Source organism: Pinus tabuliformis, chromosome 5_1, assembly GCF_031772625.1.
Source record: "Pinus tabuliformis cultivar Carrire ecotype Pingquan chromosome 5_1, CPIR1, whole genome shotgun sequence".
Taxonomy (NCBI): Eukaryota; Viridiplantae; Streptophyta; class Pinopsida; order Pinales; family Pinaceae; genus Pinus; species Pinus tabuliformis.
In genome coordinates, this window is record NC_142305.1 from 151,185,467 (window position 1) to 151,205,927 (window position 20,461).

The 20,461-nt window shown below is 36.4% G+C and overlaps 1 pseudogene; it reads right to left on the reverse strand.

The window, feature by feature from the left end:
• Positions 1 to 7,062: 7,062 nt before the first annotated feature.
• Positions 7,063 to 19,808, reverse strand: LOC149163866 (G-type lectin S-receptor-like serine/threonine-protein kinase At1g34300 pseudogene; annotated as a pseudogene).
• Positions 19,809 to 20,461: the final 653 nt, after the last annotated feature.

The window sequence follows — 20,461 nt, forward strand, 5'->3', positions numbered from 1 at the left end:
CTCCTAATGATGATGAAAATTCTTATAAAAATGATGATTCAATGATGGAGATGTTGCCAGCGAATATTGTATCGAGTAGGAGTAGACCTTTTTGTATCAATCCAAGATGTTCTAGTTATACAAGGGGTAGAGAAGAATATCTCACAAGAAGAAGTTCTATCAGTTCTCTCATTTCAAATGAATGTTGTTAAAAGAATTGCTTGAAACATATGGATTTCAAATTTGCATTGGAGAAAAGGAAGAGATATTTTTCAATGAATAAAAGCATGCAAAATTCATATTTAGTGGGGTGCATGCAATCTACATTGTCAGGTTATGGTTATCATTTTGGGTTTTTATTTATCTGTAGAAAGGCTTTCAAAATATTTCATTCAATGGGTAATTTTCTATTATCAAGAATCCAAGAAAATTTGGAAAAGGATCCCACATTTTATTTAGAAGTACGTCATAAACAACAATTTGGGCCATTATGAAATACTGCAATGTCATGGATGAAAGACTTCTTTTCAAAGCATGGAGAGTGCATGCCAAATAGAGAGACAATACATATTCTAGATAGTTTCTCAAGACAAGAAATATATAACTTATACAAAGAATATGTAGAAGGTTTTGAAGGAAATGGTCGATTTATTACATATCAATATTTTGTGAAGATATGGAAGAAAGAATTCAACAATGTCTGTATTCCTAAGAAGACAAGGATGGGGGTTTGCAGTACATGTGATTCTCTTAAATAAAAAAGGGATAAATTTGAAGGGGAAAAAAGAGGTAAGTATTCATAACATTAAATTTTAAAATTGTATAGTCATCAACTATGAAAGCGTATTTATTAATGACTTTCTTTTATGTTGTGTAGATTCCATTTTCAAAGCGTTTCAAGAGAATTGCGAACAACAAACAAGTGAAAGGAAAAAGTTGTACAAGCATCGAAATAAGTGTTATGATAATTAAAATAAATATTTGGGTTTGATAATTGATGGTATGGACCAGAAGAAAATACTTCTACCAAATTTTGTTTGCACACCCAAAAATTTACAGGAGGAAAATTTTATTCAGTATCACTTGGTCAGTTGTATGGTCTTCAATGGGAAAATGTTGCCAAGGGTATACTTCACAGCTCCAATATTCATAATGATGCAAATCTGACAATAACCATAATTCATGATGTGATTTCTCATTGATCTGGTAATCTTCCTGAAGTTTTGTATCTACAATTGGACAACACTTGTCATGAAAACAAAAATCAGATTGTTTTTGGATATCTAAACATGCTTGTTGAATTGAGAAATTTTCAAAAGGTAAAGGTTTGTTTCCTTCTTGTTGGGCACACTCATGACCATATTGATTAGATGTTTAGTCGCTTTTCAGTCATATTGAGGAGGAAGGATGTTGGGAGCTTGACATCATTAATTGAATGTATTAATAAATCATACATGCCAAAGCCTATTTTTGATGTGTTGGAAGAAACTATTGACATGCAAAGGTTTATTTTGGAATCGCATGGTGAGGAGAAATGCATTGAACAACTTAATGACATTAGCTTCCAACACCAATTTGGTATCAAAAAAATTGATGAGAAAACACTAATATGGGGCAAGAAGTATTCAACTAATGCAGAATGGGCACCATCATCAGGTTTGACATTTTTGAATTTCATTCTAGATCATCCAATATTTGCGTCAAATATATTGTGATTATAATCAATTGCTGAAGTTCATAATGCATGCAGGCATAATAAAGATATAAATTATTTTGATTTCATGGAAGAAATTTAAAAATGTATTAGTTATACATATGAGTACTTTGATATTGCTGATTCAGTTTGGTGGGAGTATTTTTTCAATAATCAAAGTGATATCATTTCAAGAACAAAAAATGAAGATATATCTTTGAAAACTCCATTTATTTGGCCACAAAATGTGTCAAATGAACACGAGGAAAGAAACATTGTTGAACAACAACAATCTCAAGGTATTATTAATTATTCACATGTAGAGGAAAGAGAAATGTATATTGGTTCCAGAAGATCTCGTGCACAACGTGAAGCCATGGAAGACCTTTACAGGGGTTCAGTACATGATATTAAGGAGGGTTTCATGATCACAATGCTAGCAGATGGAGATGCCAATGGCTATACACTCTGGGTTGCTAAGATTATAAAGGTCATTACAAAAAATGAAGATGTTGTAGGTGTTGAAGTATATTGGTATGCCACAAATACACACCCATTCAATGGTGTGTACAAGCCAGAGATGGTAGTTGATAAAAAAAAATTGGCGGAAAGAGAAAAATAAAGGGTACAAATATAAATCGTTGCGCATAGACCTCTTAAAATTGGAGGATTTTGACATACTTGTTTATGACTTCAATTTAACAAAGAGAGGAACTATTTGCTTTAGGACGATAGAGATTCTGAAGAGGTTGTTACTAGAAGAAACAATGTTGAGATGAGAGTCTCCTGAACCCAGTAGTAGATCTAAAAGAATTTTGAAACTTGAAATGGTGGGCATGCATGTGGACTCAGATGGGTCATTAGTTGATGAAAGAGAAGAAAATGAAACATCTTCATCTGCATCTAGTCATTCATCTGAAGATGTGAATTTTGATGGTGTACAAGAAGATATGGGTGATTTTGAATAATTGTCTAAGACAATTTATATAACTGATGTTTGCATCGTATCTTGAAATAAAAATTTTGATTTCCATATGATGTTAAATGAAGTTATGAGTCATTTTTATGTTTGTTGGATTATATGTTTTAATTATGATGAGTTTTATTGTTTAGAATATCCACAATGCAACAATAACTTAGAGATATAATTTATGTTTCATTCAATCTACAACTATTGACATTTTGATTAAATATAGTCATGTAATTTGTTCATAGAGTCATGGTTTAAATGTGTTGAAAACTTAGAGTTTTTTAATTCTATGGTTGCAAAAAATTCCATATTTATTTTTATTTTTAATGTTATGGTTGAAAACAATTAGAATTTTAGCGATCTTTAGTGACATGCTATTTTAGGTTTAATAACATGGATGAAAACTGATGGAAATTTAATGTGTTTTGGATCCCATTATTTTATCTTTATCATCATTACTAAAAAATGTTGAAATTATACTTGGGAAAGAAAAATGTTATTCTACCAAAACATTAGTGTGTTTTTTTTTCATTTATTTTGTACAAAAAAATTAGTTTTACTGTCATTTTTTAAATATATTGAAAATTAACCCTAAAAGAAACATCGTTCCAGAATACACACTTTTCGTTTTTTGGACCATTTTTCATGTTCTTTTGAGGTTTTTTGGATAAAGTTCCCGTTTTGAGTTTATTTTTCTCGTTTCAAAGTTTACGTGTTATTATTCCCCTATCTATTCATTACCTTTCCATTGCTTCTACCGCATGTTGAAGGGCCTCATCTACGCAATGTAGTTTTACCATCTCCATTAATGTTAAGATATGAGAAAGAAAACTATTAAAATACCCAACACAACTTCTTCCTTCATTTTTATGGATATTCATTTTGATTTGGTGTTTTGGTGTTTCATACACTATTCCATATAGTTGTGATGAACAAATAATTTTGTTTTTTAATCCTAAAATTGTCCAAATAGAGTATGAGAATAGTCCATTGGTAGGAATTTAACTCATAAATGTTTGAACATTTCTTCTCACAATTTAATTGTCTCCTTCCTTTGACTTACCCCATAGGATTTTCTTTTTTTAAGTAATCCACCATAAGGTTTGTTGGGATTTCATCTTCATCACGTTGAAGTTCACTCTTTTGAGTTCAGCGTGAACTATATTCTCAACGTAAAAATTGAGTCAAGCTTTTCAACCAATTGTATTAATGCATCCGGGTTCAAATATTTTCAAAACTATAATACTCCACACAACACATGAGCTCCTTTGTTTTTATATAATTTCTAATAGTCTCTCCATTGGGTCAAATGTTCCAACCTAAATCATGTCAATGCTTGCTTCTTCATTTTCAGAAACATCCATCATTGGTATCCTCTCTATGGCTTTTAAGCTTGTGAAACTTTCATTGTCCATTTACCTTATGTCTCTAACAATCTTCCTCGTGTTCCTCAATTGAAAGAGAGGCCTTTAAGCATGTTAAACATTCATTGTCCATTCACCTTATGTCTCTAACAATCTTCCTCATGTTCCTCAACTGAAAGTAAATCCTCCCTAAGTGATACTCATTTCTCTAATACAAAAATGATGTAGTAGCAACTAAGAATTTATTATTATCTTTCAATTGATTATTTTTGCCTCATCGTTTACCAACAACACCTTCGAACTAATAATGACTTCATCATTTTAAACTAACCTCTTATGCATATCTAGATCCTTAACCAAAATATCAAGCATAGGTCTTTGATAAGATGCCCACTATCTTTAGTTTTATCATCATTTTGATTTTTTTTCGTAGAATTATATTTTTATCCAAAAGATCAAATAAAGGTATTTCACAAGGTGTCCACTAGCATTACTTTTATCATCATTTTGATATTTTTAATAAAATTATATCCTTAATAAAAGATCAAATACAAGTCTTTGATAGGAAACTCACTATCATTAGTTTTGTCATCATTTTCTAATTAGTAAATTTCTTGGAGTATTCCACTACATAGTTTGTCACAACATATCTACTAAAATATATTAGAAAATCCAAAATCCAAAATCTAGATTATTGGGTTAATTTCTCCTTAGATTTTTGGATATGTTAATTACTGTTTACTTTGTACGCATGCAAATTATAATTATGTGAAAAATAGAGAACAAATAACAGAATCATTCACAAATCACAATAACACAAGATAGGAAACCCTTTCGAGAGAAAACCCAACTAGAAGGTGAGGTTGCTCTACTCTCTGTTTCTTTGAATGGGAATGGATACAAGTACAAAGAAGTAAGATGTGGCCCGTGGGCTGCTACAATATACAAACCTTCTTTATTTTCTCTCTCTTTCTACCCACTCTTAGCTCTTGTGCTCATCCGTGGAATAAAATGCACTCCATTAGAATGAAACTCCTTTTTCTCTTATTGGCCTGGTTATAACACAATGATTAAGTTTGACTCCTTATTTCCCTTACTTGCATCTAGTACTTGCTCTACTTGTTTGCATTTATGAATATCCCTATATGTGTTATTTATGCCTAATTATTATGAAGACATGGCAATAAGCACTAGAAATCAAAATTGATTCAATGTAGGTATGATTCCTTATTATCATAAATTGAATGCTAAATAAGTAGTATTCATTCATTTTTGTTGACGAAAAATAATTTTATTTCTATGTTCTTTTGTAGATGGTGTCCCATCATAGTGCACACATATGTGCAATAATCATTAGGCCACATGGGCACTACTCATTATGTCTGCAATTCTTATGGCAAAAGATTTTTGTATGTTATATTTCTTTTATAAAAAAATGTGTTCTTGGTGGTTTTAAATAGTTTTCATTTTTTTTTTTAAATGGATATTACAATGATATCCATAAAATAATACTATATTTTGATTGCTTAAAAAAAAATCATTGTAATTGTTTGAATGCTTGGGCCAGTGACATATAAGAAAGGGAAATAGTCTCATTATATAACAATCATCCATGAGATTAAAGAGTAAATAGTCCTAGTCAATTTCCTCCATATAGTTCCTATATAGATTATACATAAATGTTCCAATTGAATCCATTCCATAAAATTTACATAGTGAGTGTAAGTAAATGTTCCTATTAAATTTCCTCCATATGTTTTCTATATAGATCATTATACCAGTGAACCAGTGTCATCTATGTGTACTTGTCTTAGTGTACGTGAAGTGAAGATTTATAGACAAGATTCTTCATTTGAAATCTATACAACTTAACACAGTAGAAAGTGTTAGGTGTGAAACATACGTGAAATTTACAATTTACAATTATTTTTCATTTTCATATGAAAAAAATAATTTATTTTAACTGGTTAATATTGAAAAACTAAAATAAAATTAATCCTTCAAATTGAAATGTAACTTTTCTCTCAGAATTTTATCCATAGTTAATATGATTGTCTCTCACATTTACGGACATGAAAAGAGAGATTTCAAGCATTTTACTTTCTAACATGGGAGAGAATGCTTTTCCATACAATACTTACTCAAAAGTTCACAGACAGTGGATTTCTGTTACTTTTGCAATGATTTTGTCTAATAACTGTTATTATTATCCAGCTAGTTTCTGCTTTTGAGAAATACCGAGTAAATTAAAGTGGACCAGATAGTGCTGATAATATTTTTGTAATTCATTTAAGTTTGGAAATTTCACTTGACATTTAGAAATTCAAACAAGATCCATCTTCAGGACACTCTCAATATTTTTATAATATTTATTTTTCAAAAGCATTCTAATAAACCATCTATATGGAAAACTGTGTCGGAGAATTCAACACAGTGACTAAAGAAGTCCTTTATTGAGAAAGATGAATAATGCTTGATGTAAGATGCAATTTCAAAAAGGAAGGAGACATACAAAATTTGCAACAAGAGGCCACTCAAGTGTTCAAATATGGGAAATATAATTATTAGCGTTTTCCTAGAATTTATAGTAATAAGAGTATATTGATAGCTTCAGCTATCTAACATAGATAACGCATGTTAATGGTTAATGCCAAAAAGCAATAAAAATCTTACTTTTGAGATTAAAAAGTTACAGCCCTGAGCTTGAATGATCCATTCCAAAATTAAAATGCAGTTGACAGATCAAAGTTACCTCTTTAGCATTACAATATTCAGTTTGACTTTTTGTATACACACGCCATCTCAGAGGCTATGAACGCTAGCAAGGCAAGTGTGTATTTAGTATAGATGTTCTGTATATGTTGCCTTTGAAACCTGCAATGGCACAATAAAACCTACAAACTAATTCCTTCGTCTGAATTTTACACTAGAAACCAAGTAATGGTGATCCTTTCATTGAGCAGGAAAGTAAAATGAACATCTTGTAATAAGTTTCATACTTGAACGGACATGAGCAGATAGCTACCTTCTGCTGGAGAGTTTCTCTTCCATATTTTTTAAAGATTTGAAGACACAGTGGCATTCACAGAGGACATAGAAGAAACAGGATGACTGGATGTTGCAAACACTGAGAGTGCTAGTTTGCTAGTACTGCCACTGGTACTTCTTTCAAAGCTTTCCAAAGATTTAGGAGCAGGTGGTTTGTCAATAGGCATTATCCCCTCCAGCATCTGGACAACTTTCCCCATAGTTGGCCGCTCTGAGGGCTGCTCCTGAATGCACCAAAAACTAAGTCGAAGTGCTCTTTTCACCTGATCAATATTAATATTTCCACCCAGTTTCTCGTCTGAAATATTTAGAATGTTTCCCCTTTCAAATTCCTCATATGCCCATGCTGAGAATTTCTTTCTCCTTGAGGCCATAGTATTAAAATTCCTTGTACCGCCTATGATCTCCAGCAAAACCATGCCATAACTATAAACATCAGACTTGGTTGTGATGGGCAAATTGTCAAGCCATTCCGGAGCCAGGTATCCTCTGGTTCCTTCAACACGAGTCAACCGGCGCTTTTGATGACCTCTGATAGTGTTGAGCTTGCAGAGCCCAAAGTGGGAGACCTTTGCATTGAAATTATCATCTAGGAGTATGTTCTCGGGTTTAATATCACAATGAACAATGCAATCTCTGCACTCTTCGTGCAAGTAACGCCCCTTGCAGTCCCAGGGGCTATTCCAAAGCGCTTATCCCAATCTAGAATCCTAGATTGCTCTGGAGAAGAAAAAAGGAATGTGCCCAAAGAAGAATTTTTCATGAATTCATTAACCACCAATCTATGGCGGCCTTCTAAGCAAAATCCAATTAACCTAACCAAATTCAAGTGATGAGTACTGCTGATGGTTGCCACCTCCATGTGAAATTGCCTCTCACCTTGTTCGATCCCTTCCAACTGCTTGACAACAACTATGGTATTGTTGGACAATTCTCCCTTGTACACTGTTCCAAACCCACCCGAACCCAAATTTTGCGTAAAATTCCTTGTGAAGTGCTGGAGTTCCTTGTAGGAAAACTGAACTGAAGTCCCCGAGGCATAATCCAGTAGTGTGTATTGGGCTGGTACCTATCCAAATTTAAATCTAGGATTATTTCTACAGAAAATCCACCAAATGGACGTCTGGATAGTAATCAAGGCAATAATAGGTACTATAAATGCTGCTGCTATTGCAATGGCCGATACCTTAGATGAATTCACGTTCCTAATTGCGGTGTTGTGCAGAGAAAGAAAGAATCAAGAACAGAGAGAGAAGACCAAGAAATAGAAACTGAAATGAATCTGTTTTATTCGATGATAATTTCCCATTACATGACATTCGATTTATTATGTAAACTACCGTTACCTGTTACATAACTAAAACTTAAAATTGGTTACAAAACTGAAGTTCGTTGTCAAACCAACAAACTCCACCTTGACAACAACTTTCCCATTCATCATCTTTCCTGCAAGCCAAGAGAAGCTAAACACCATCGCAACTTCTCTACTGTAACTGGCTTTGTGAATATGTCTGCACAATTTTCTCGTGTGTGGACCTTTTTAAGAGCTACTTTTCCACCATCGATCACATGTCTCAGAAAATGATATCTCACATCAATGTACTTGGTTCTGCTGTGATAGGCAGGATTTGTGGCCAAGTGAATAGCACTTTGACTGTCACAAAGTACACTCACTTTCTCCTGCGCCCTTCCAATTTCATCGAGCAAACCCTTTAACCAGATTGCTTCTTTACTGGCATCTAAAGCAGCTATATATTCAGCTTCGGTAGTGGACAATGCAACCGTGTCTTGAAGCTTTGACATCCAACTAATGGCTCCACCTGCAAGAGTAAAGACGTAACCTGTAGTAGATCTTCTTTTGTCCAAATCACCTGCATAGTCAGCATCTACATATCCGCAGACTGATCCTTCACTACCATCAAAGACGATGCAATGATCTCTTGTGCCTCTTAGATATCGAAGCACCCATTTCACTGCTTGCCAATGTTCTTTACCTGGATTTGCCATGAATCTGCTGACAACTCCAACTGCATGTGAAATGTCAGGTCTTGTAGATACCATCGCATACATTAAGTTGCCTACTGCATTTGCATATGGTACATGAGACATATACTGCTTTTCTTCATCATCTCTAGGACTCAAAACCGAAGAAAGCTTAAAATGGGAAGCTAAAGGAACATTAACAGGTTTCACATTATTCATAGAGAACTTTTCAAGTACCTTCTCCACATACTTCTGCTGTGACAACCAAAGCTTACCATTTTTCCTGTCTCTGTGTATCTCCATGCCCAAGATATGTTTTGCTGCTCCAAGATCCTTCATATCAAACGCCCTAGAGAGTTGAGCCTTTAACCTGTTGATCTCTTCCATGCTTTTGCTTGCAATAAGCATATCGTCAACATACAAAGCTAAGATAATGAATATGCCATTGAAACTTCTGAAGTACACACAATGATCATACTCACTTCTTATAAAGTTCTGGCTCACCATGAAGGAATCAAACTTCTTGTACCATTGTCTGGGAGACTGCCTCAGACCATACAATGATTTCCTGAGCTTGCAAACTAATCTTCTGCTGCGACCTCGCACAAAACCTTCTGGTTGTTCCATATATATCTCTTCGTTCAAATCACCATGTAGAAAAGCTGTTTTAACATCTAACTGTTCTAACTCAAGATTAAGCAACGCAGTTAGTGCCAACACAGTACGTATAGAAACAAGTTTTACAACTGGAGAAAAAATCTCATGAAAGTCTATACCTTCAACCTGAGAATACCCTTTTGCTACCAGTCTCGCCTTATACCTCTCGATACTACCATCAACTTTCCGTTTCAGCTTGAAGACCCATTTACACCCAACAACACTTCTCCCTTCAGGAAGCTCTACAAGATCCCAGGTATTGTTCTTGGCTAAGGAGTCCATTTCTTCTTCCATAGCCTTTTTCCATTTCTCGCTATCTGTATCATCTATCGCTTCCTGATAAAAAGACGGTTCCCCATCTTCAGTAACCAAAGCAAAAGATGAAGCAGCAGAATCTTCATACCTTTTGGGAGTTTTCTTCGCCCTTGTAGACCTTCTCAGAGCGACTGGTTGCTGAACTGGTTCAGAAACTTGCTCTGGTTCAGAAGCTTCAACGGCTTCCTTTGTGTCTTCAACACCTTTGTCTCCAGAAGTCTCTCCTTCCTTTCGACTGCCACCGAAAGATCTGGCCTCCAACTGAACTCGTTGACTCGGCGATACCTGTTCCTGTTCAATTCTTTCAACATTTGATTTTAACAAAGATGATTCATCAAATGTTACATCTCTACTAATAACTATCTTCCGCAATGTAGGATCCCACAACCTATATCCTTTCACTGCATAGTCATACCCAACAAAGACATAACATTTCGACTTTGGATCTAACTTTGAACGCTGATTTTTCGAAATCAGAGAATAAGCATCACAGCCAAATATCCTCAAATGAGAATAGTCACAAGACTGACCTGTCCAGACTTCTTCAGGAATTTTACAATCAATTGCTACTGAGGGTGATCTGTTAACTAAATAACAAGCAGTAGATACTGCTTCCGCCCACAACTCCTTTTGCAAGTTAGCATTGCTGATCATGCTTCTGGCTCTTTCCATAAGAGTCCGATTCATACGCTCAGCAACACCATTTTGCTGAGGAGTATAAACAGCAGTTTTTTGTCTAACAATGCCCTCATCCTTACAGTATTGTTCAAATTCAACAGAAGTGAACTCACCACCATTGTCAGTTCTTAGACATTTAATAGATTTGCCTGTTCTTTTCTCTACCATTACTTTAAATTGTTTAAACACATTGAATACATCAGCTTTCCTTTTTAGCAGATAGACCCAAACTTTACGAGAATAATCATCAATGAACGTTACAAAATACAAAGCACCTCCATATGACATAACAGGGGAAGGCCCCCACACATCAGAATGAATGTAGTCTAAAACATCTTTACTATTATGATTACCAACTTTAAATCTCTGTTTACACTGCTTCCCATACACACAATGTTTACAGAAATCTAAATTCAAGGATTTCAGACCGGGAAGAGATTTACGTTTCATCAGTATGTGAAGACCTTTCTCGCTCATATGACCCAAACGCTGATGCCACAGACGAGTACCTGCTTCTTCATTTTCTGACGCAACCGCTGCTTCACCGACCTGAGTACTTCCTTTTAACCTGTAAAGATTCCCGACCTTCTCTGCCTTCATAACCACAAGGGCACCTTTGAAGACTTTCAAAACGCCATTCTGACCTGTAAACTTATAACCATCTGAATCCAACACTCCCAAAGAGATTAAATTTTTCTTCAAATCAGGCACATGTCTAACACTAGTTAATGTCCTAACTGTGTTATCATACATCTTAATCCTGATATCTCCCATCCCAACAGTCTGACATGACATATTGTTACCCATAAATACAGAACTACCGTTTACATTTTCATACGAAGTAAACCAGTTTCTATGTGGGCACATATGATGCGAAGCACCAGAGTCTAACAGCCAGCTATCAAAACTATGAGAGACATTACATTCAGGTGAAGTTTCATCTATCGTACACAAATCTTCAGCAGATAAAACTTCGTCTACAATACCTGAATCAGCCTGATTCGCTTCGTTCTTCAGGTTTTCGGATTCCTTCCGTTTCCAACAGTCCTTCCTCAAGTGTCCAACTTTACCGCAGCTCCAACATTTTGCCTTACACTTTTTGCCCTTCGATTTCGACCTGGAAGTTCCCCTTGGTTTGTCTCCTCTTTCCTTTGAGCGTCCTCTAGCAACCATGGCTTCTGATGCAGTTGTATCAGTGCTGGATTTCCTTCGTACCTCTTCAGACAGAAGAGCTCCCACGACTGATTCAAACTTCAAAGAATCAGCAGAGCTGAAGCTGATCGAGGTTACGAAGTGATCCCATGATTCAGGCAGAGAACACAGCAAGGTTATGGCTTTATCTTCTTCCTGTATTTTTACTTCCATATCTGTTAATTGACAAATTAGTGTATTAAAGACATTCAAATGTTCTGCAACGCTTGAACCTTCTTTCATTCGAAGACTGTATAATTGTCGTTTCAGATAAATTCTGTTAGTTAATGATTTTGTCATATAAAGGGTTTCAAGTTTTCCCCACAAACCTGACGCCGTGGTCTCTTCAACGATGTTGAAGAGAACTTCATCCGCTAGACATAGCCGGATGGTACTGAGAGCACGGGCATCCAAGTCCTCCCACTCTGTAGTAGTCATGGTTGTGGGTTTCTTAGTAACCCCATCCAATGCCTTGTGCAACCCTTGTTGCACAAGCAGATCCTTGACCTTCAGTTTCCAAAGAGCAAAATTGCTCTTTCCGGTGAATTTCTCCACCTCGAATCTAGCATTCGACATCTTGGCCATTTTCCTCCTTCCTAGGGTTTCAGTCTTTTTTTAAAAAAAAAAACTAATAACTTCCCCAATTCAAACAGAAAGACAAGTTTCAACTCTTTTGTTCTCTTGCAAACTTTTCCTTCTACAATAGTTGTAAAAACAACACTCTCTCTTGCAACCTTTTCCTTCTACAGTATTTGTAAAAACAACACTCTTCTCTGCTGTAAAATTTAAAAATTTCTGAACCAATCTTTTCAATCTGCTGCTGTCTTTCTTTTTTTTTTTTAAATAATTCTGCAAACCCTTCCTTCAAAAAATCTGCTGCTGTTTTTTTTTTTTTAAAAACTGCAAACTGCTATCTTTAAAAATCTGCAATCTGCTAATTTTTAAAAAAAAACTGCAAAAACCCTTTTTTTTCTCTTTAAAAAAAAAATTCCTGTGTAAAAACGATACTCGGATTGCAGTCTCACAACACCGACAGATTCAGGGAAACAAAAAAATTCTGTGTAAAAACAATACTCGGATTGCAGTCTCACAACACCGACAGATTCAGGGAAACAAAAAATTTGCAGCCTCACAACACCGACAGATTCAGGGAAACAAAAATTCTGTGTAAAAACGATACCCGGATTTGCTGCAACGCCGCTGTCCACAGGGCCGTCCAAAGGGCCGTTCAGGGAAACAATATTCAAGCCCGTCCACAGGTCACGCTCTCAACAACGCCGTCCCTCACAACGCGTCCACAACCAAGCCGTCACGCTGCCCTCAGGAAGTCTGCCGCTCAGCACGATTCTTCAAGTCTCAGCCGTCCTCAGGAATAAATCACGGGAGTTTTTGTCCAGGCTCTGATACCACTTGTTGTGCAGAGAAAGAAAGAATCAAGAACAGAGAGAGAAGACCAAGAAATAGAAACTGAAATGAATCTGTTTTATTCGATGATAATTTCCCATTACATGACATTCGATTTATTATGTAAACTACCGTTACCCGTTACATAACTAAAACTTAAAATTGGTTACAAAACTGAAGTTCGTTGTCAAACCAACATGCGGGAGGTGGTGGTGGTGCTAGAGGATGACCTTCACCACCTACCTTTACATAAGAAGTGCTTGGAAGAGCTGCTGATTGGTAGGCACCTGTGAAATTCTCTGCCTTTATGCGGCAAATGCTCGAACCATCGGCCATGACTTACTGTAGATGAAACGCACGATGGATTCCTCAGACAGTAGTTCTGCTCACAATCGTTAGTGTATGTCCAACTTTGAGTCTGACTCTGGGGGATAAGAGAAGAATTGAGTATGGATAGTTGGAAGTTTGACAAGGAATTATGTCAATTTGGTAAAAAGGTAACTAGTTAGTTTTATATCGAAATATCAGTTATGTAAAGGAGGAGGCATGTATAAAATTAGTGAATGCCTCAGAAACGTAATAGTGGAGAATCATTGTTGAATTAATAGAGATTTCAGTCCCTGGCCCATTGGATGTTTCTTTGACACCTTTTCAAAGTTTTACCACGTAAATCTTTTATGTTTATGAGTGTGTTTGAATTCAGTTTTTCAAATCTGTTATATGCTTTTCTTGGTCAATTTATAACTAAATGTGTGTAGTTTCTTTCCTCATTATTTCCCCTATTCAAACAACAAATGGTATCAGAGCATTTAGTTTAGTTTTTTAAGTGAGCAATCTGTCATCTGTGTGAAAAGAAGAGCTGTGCGAGCAGCCTGTCATCCGCGTGAGGAGGAGCGCTGCGTGGGCTGTTATCTGCATGGAAACCTGCGTGAAGATGTTGCTGCCTATTTGCGTGAAGGTATTGACCCCTGTGTGAAGGTATTGCTGCCTCTGTGTGTATTACCCTGTCCTCTACGTGTAAAATCAAGCAGATGCATGAAGGAAGAGTCGCTGCCATCTGCTGAGTGCAAGCCGTGCTGTTGTGTGTTGCTGTTGCGTTTGAGCTATGGGTGCTGCCATCTGCGTGAGTGCAAGCTGTGTTGTTGCGTGCTGCCAGAGAGCCGCTGCCCAGGGAACCCGTTGTGTGAAGGCCTGTCTGTCATCTGTGTGAAGCATTGTTGTGTGCTGCCAGAGAGCCGCTGCTCAGGAGACCGCTGCCTAGTCCAGCGGGGGCAGAGTAAGAGCCGCTGCCCAGAGAAAGACCCTGTCACCCGAGAAGGAAACCTGCGATTGCTGGCCGACTCCTGCGTGTTGCTAGAATCTGTTCAGCAAAGGTGGATCCGGGTATTGTCTCAAATTTTTATTATTTTTTTTGTCAGAAAGTTGTGAAAATGAAGATTTTAAATTCTGAAGAGAATGGGGGTTGATGTGTGAAATTGAAAAAAAAAAATCGTTTTTTTTTTTTTTTTTTTTTTTTTTTTTAATCGAAGAAAAGAGAAATAGTTTTTTTTTTCCAAAGGGTTTTTTTTTAAATTGATGGAAACGAAAAAAAATGGGGGTGGAGAAATTCACTGGGAAGAGCAATTTTGCTCTTTGGACACTGAAGGTTAGGGATCTGCTTGTGCAACAAGGGTTGCACAAGACATTGGATGGGGCAACTAAGAAACCTGCACCCATGACTACTTCAGACTAGTAGGACTTGGATGCCCGAGCTCTCAGTACCATTCGATTATGCCTGGCGGATAAAGTTCTCTTCAATATTGTTGAAGAGACTACAGCTTCAAAATTGTGGGAAAAACTAGAAAAACTCTATATCACAAAGTCATTAACCAACAGAATTTATCTGAAAAGACAGTTGTACAGTCTTCGAATGAAAGAAGGTTCAAAAATTACAGAACATTTGAATGTTTTTAATACACTTATATGTCGATTAATAGATATGGAAGTTAAAATTCAGGAAGAAGATAAAGCCATAACCTTGCTGTGTTCTCTGCTCGAATCATGGGATCACTTCGTAACTTCAATCAGTTTGAGCATCACTGCTCCTTTGAAGTTTGAATCAGTCATGGGAACTCTCCTGTCTGAAGAAGTACGAAGGAAATCTAGTATTGAAACAGCTGTATCAAAAGCCATGGTAGCTAGAGGACGCTCAAAGGAAAGAGCAGAAAAACCAAGGGGGTCTTCCAGATCGAAATCAAAGGGAAAGAAGTGTAAGGCAAAATGTTGGCACTACATAAAATTTGGCACTTGAAGAAACACTGTTGGAAACGAAAGGAATCCAATAACCCAAAGAAGGAAGCAAATCAGGTTGATTCAGGTATGATAGACGAAGTTTTATCTGCTGAAGAATTATGTATGATAGATGAAACTTTATCTGAATGTAATGGCTCTCAGGGTTTAGAAAGCTGGTTGTTAGACTCTGGTGCTTCTCATCACATGTGCCCACATAGAAATTGACTTACTTCGTATGAAATGTAAACGGTAGTTCTATGTTTATGGGTAATAATGTGTCATGTCAGAGTGTTGGGATGGGGAATATCAGGATTAAGATGTATGATAACACAGTTAAAACATTAATTAGTGTTAGACATGTACCTGATTTGAAGAAAAATTTGATTCCTTTGGGATTGTTGGATTCAGATGGTTATAAGTTTACAGGTTAGGATGGCATCTTGAAAGTCTCTAAAGGAGCCCTAGTGGTTATGAAAGCAGAAAAGGTCAGAAATCTTTACAGGTTAAAAGGAAGTACTTAAGTCAGTGAAGCAGTCGTTGCCTTAGAAAAGGAAGAAGCAGGTACTCGTCTATGGCATCGACGATTAGGTCATATGAGCGAGAAAGGTCTTCAGATACTGATGAAACGTAAATCTCTTCCCGATCTGAAATCCTTGAAGTTAGATTTCTGTAAACATTGTGTGTATGAAAAACAATGTAAAGTGAGATTTAAAGTTGGAAATCATAATAGTAAAGATATTGTAGACTATATTCATTTTGATCTATGGGGACCATCCCTTGTTGTGTCATATGGAGGTGCTCTATATTTTAACGTTTATTGATGATTTCTCCCGTAAAGTTTGGGTCTTTATGCTAAAAAGGAAAGCTGATGTATTCAATGTCTTTAAACAATTTAAAGCAATGGTAGAGAAAAGAACAGGGAAATCTATTAAATGTTTAAGAACTAACAATGGTGGTGAGTTCACTTCAATTGAATTTGAACAATACTGTAAGGATGAGGGAATTATTAGACACAAAACTACTGTTTATATTCCTCAGCAAAATGGTGTTGCTAAGCGTATGAATCAGACTCTGATGGAAAGAGCCAGAAGCATGATCAGCAATGCTAATTTGCAAAAAGAGTTGTGGGCAGAAGCAGTATCTATTGTTTGTTATTTAGTTAACAGATCACCTTCAGTAGCAATTAATTGTAAAATTCCTGAAGAAGTTTGGACAAGTCAGTCTTGTGATTATTCACATTTGAGGATATTTGGCGGTGATGCTTATTCTCTTATTCCTAAAAATCAGCGTTCAAAATTAGATCCAAAATCGAAGTGTTATGTCTTTGTTGGGTATGACTATGCAGTGAAAGGATACAGGTTGTGGGATCCTACATTGCAAAAGATAGTCATTAGTCGAGATGTAACATTTGATGAATCTTCTCTTTTAAAATCAAATGTTGAAGGAATTGAAGAGGAACATGGATCGCCAAATCAACGAGTTCAGTTGGAGGCTAGACCTTTCAGTGACAGTAAAAAAGAAGGAGCGACTTCTAGAGAAAAAGGTGTTGAAGACACAAAGGAAGCCGTTGAAGCTTCTGAACCAGTTCAAGTTTCTGAACTAGTTCAGCAACCAGTCGCTCTAAGAAGGTCTACAAGGGAAAGAAAAACTCCCAAAAGGTATGAAGATTCTGCTTCATCTTTTGCTTTGATTACTGAAGATGGGGAACCTTCTTGTTATCAGGAAGTAGTAGATGATACAGATAGTGAAAAATGGAAAACGACTATGGAAGAAGAAATGGATTCCTTAGCCAAGAACAATACTTGGGATCTTGTAGAGCTTCCTGAAGGGAGAAGTGTTGTTGGATGCAAGTGGGTCTTCAAACTGAAACGGAAAGTTGATGGAAGTATCGAAAGGTATAAGGCGAGACTGGTAGCAAAAGGGTATTCTCAGGTTGAAGGTATAGACTTTCATGAGATTTTTTCTCCAGTTGTAAAACTTGTTTCTATTCGTACTGTGTTGGCACTAACTGCGTTACTTAATCTTGAGTTAGAACAGTTAGATGTTAAAACAACTTTTCTACATGGTGATTTGAATGAAGAGATATATATGGAACAGCCAAAAGGTTTTGTACAAGGTCACAGTAGAAGATTAGTTTGCAAGCTCAGGAAATCATTGTATGGTCTGAGGCAGTCTCCCAGACAATGGTACAAGAAGTTTGATTCCTTCATGGTGAGCGAAAACTTTATAAGAAATGAGTATGATCATTGTGTATACTTCAAAAGTTTCAATGGCGTATTCATTATCTTAGCTTTGTATGTTGACGATATGCTTATTGCAAGCAAAAGCATGGAAGAGATCAACAGGTTAAAGGCTCAACTCTCTAGGATGTTTGATATAAAGGATCTTAGAGCAACAAAACATATCTTGGGCATGGAGATACACAGAGACAGGAAAAATGGTAAGCTTTGGTTATCACAGCAGAAGTATGTGGAGAAAGTACTTGAAAAGTTCTCTATGAACAATGTGAAACCTGTTAATGTTCCACTAGCTTCCCATTTTAAGCTTTCTTCGGTTTTGAGTCTTAGAGCTGATGAAGAAAAGCATTATACGTCTCATGTACCATATGCAAATGTTGTAGGCAACTTAATGTATGCGATGGTATCTACAAGACTTGGCATTTCACATGCAATTGGAGTTGTCAGCAGGTTCATGGCAAATCCAAGTAAAGAACACTGGCAAGCAGTGAAATGGGTGCTTCAATATCTAAGAGGCACAAGTGACCATTGCATCGTCTTTAATGGTAGTGAAGGATCAATGTACGGATATGTAGATGTTAACTATGCAAGTGATTTGGACAAAAAAAGATCTACTATAGGTTATGTCTTTACTCTTGCAGGTGGAGCAATTAGTTGGATGTCAAAGCTTCAAGAAACAGTTGCGTTGTCCACTACCGAAGCTGAATATATAGCTGTGTTAGATACCAGTAAAGAAGCAATCTGGTTAAAGGGTCTGCTCGATGAGATTGGAAGGATGCAGGAGAAAGTGAACGTACTTTGTGACAGTCAAAGTGCTATTCACTTGGTTAGAAATCCTGCTTAACACAGCAGAACCAAGCACATTGATGTAAGGTGTCATTTTCTAAGACATGTGATTGATGGGGGAAAAGTAGCTCTTCAAAAGGTCCATACGCGAGAGAATTGTGCAGACATATTCACAAAGCCAGTTACAGTAGAGAAGCTGCGATGGTGTTTAGCTTCTCTTGGCTTGCAGAAAAGATGATGAATGGGCATGGGCAAGGGATTAGGAAAATTGTTGTCAAGGTGGAGTTTGTTGGAAGTTTGACAACAAATTATGTAAATTTGGGTAAAAATGTAACTAGTTAGTTTTATACCGAAATAGCAGTTATGTAACGGAGGAGGCTTGTATAAAACTAGTGAATGCCCGAGAAATGTAATCGTGGAGAATTATTGTTGAATTAATAGAGATTCCAATCCCTTGCCCCGTGGATGTTTCCTTGACACCCTGTCAAGGTTTTACCACGTAAATCCTATGCGTTTATGCATGTGTTTGAATTCAATTTTTCAAATCTGTTATATGCTTTTCTTGGTCAATTTATCACTGAATGTGTGTAGTTTCTTTCCTCATTATTTCCCCTATTCAAACAACATGGTTCAATACAACCATGCTCTGGTTAATACACCCTGTAAGGTCCTGCAATCTTCTACACCCTTGGGTGTGATCTTTGGGATCTATGGGAACAAAATCTTCAGATTGGCATATGCAATAAGGGCTTGTGTCATTATATACACACAACCCAAAGTTCCCACACCCTCCATACACTTGACACTGGTCTTCTATTGCACTCCATCCCAGTTGCCATGTTCGAGATCTTTTAACGCATCCATAGGTCCTCAAATTTCCATCTGATTCGAGGCTGATCCTTCACAGCGTGATAGAATGCTCCGTGTAATCGCTGTTGTATGCAGTCCAAAGCTGATCACCAGAAGAGTTGTTGAGTGTAAAAATCCCTTGATTATCGAGATATGCCCTGGAGCCATTTAGGGCACCCTGATTCCAGTATGTAATGTTGTTCCCCCAATTTGAATGTGAAGTTTCATCCGGGCTCCAGAGTGAATGAATAAGGATACATGTGGAGGCTTTGTCCCACACTGAAATTCTGATAAACCAAGAGGGTATCAGTAGGATTGACAAAACTCTCCCAAACACTACTGGAACTGCTATTCTTGACTACAAAATTTCCATTGTCCTGCATGGCAGCAGAGACTATGCTTCGGTTGGCAGTATTAGTCTGCCATACCACGGTGTTCGTTCCATTGAGCAACACAAGGTTTCCATCAATCTGGAAATCAAAGGAAGCTCTGTCACCCACTCTGATGCCACCTTTCTCACCTTGTCACTGAACACTGTATATACTTCTTAAATTCTTAAATTTTGTTCCTTAGCTACTCATCGTCGTGCAATTGCAGAAGAGTCCAAGGTTTGTTATATGTGGGGATGTGGACAACGATAGCTTGTAGGTAACCTAAAAGTTTTGGGGGGATATCCCTATATTATTTAATTTATATAAATAATATATATTTCGTATTAAATTTATATAAATAAGATATATTTTGTATTTTAGGTTTTCACGGTAAAGTATGAATTTCAACTTCTTATTATTTTAATAACGTCCATGGAATGGGTCCCAACATAGATGTGTGGTGGGAAAAGAATAATTGGGGTGGGAAAAGAATAATTGGGGGTTTATTTTCGTTTAATTTTAAATTTTAATGGTTTTGATTTTAAGCGAGTATAAGGAACATTTAATTTCAACTACTCTACTTTATCATGAGATTTATGAGATTTAATATATATTATTAAATTCGAAGGAAACGATTATAATATTTAATTTAATTATATGAGTAA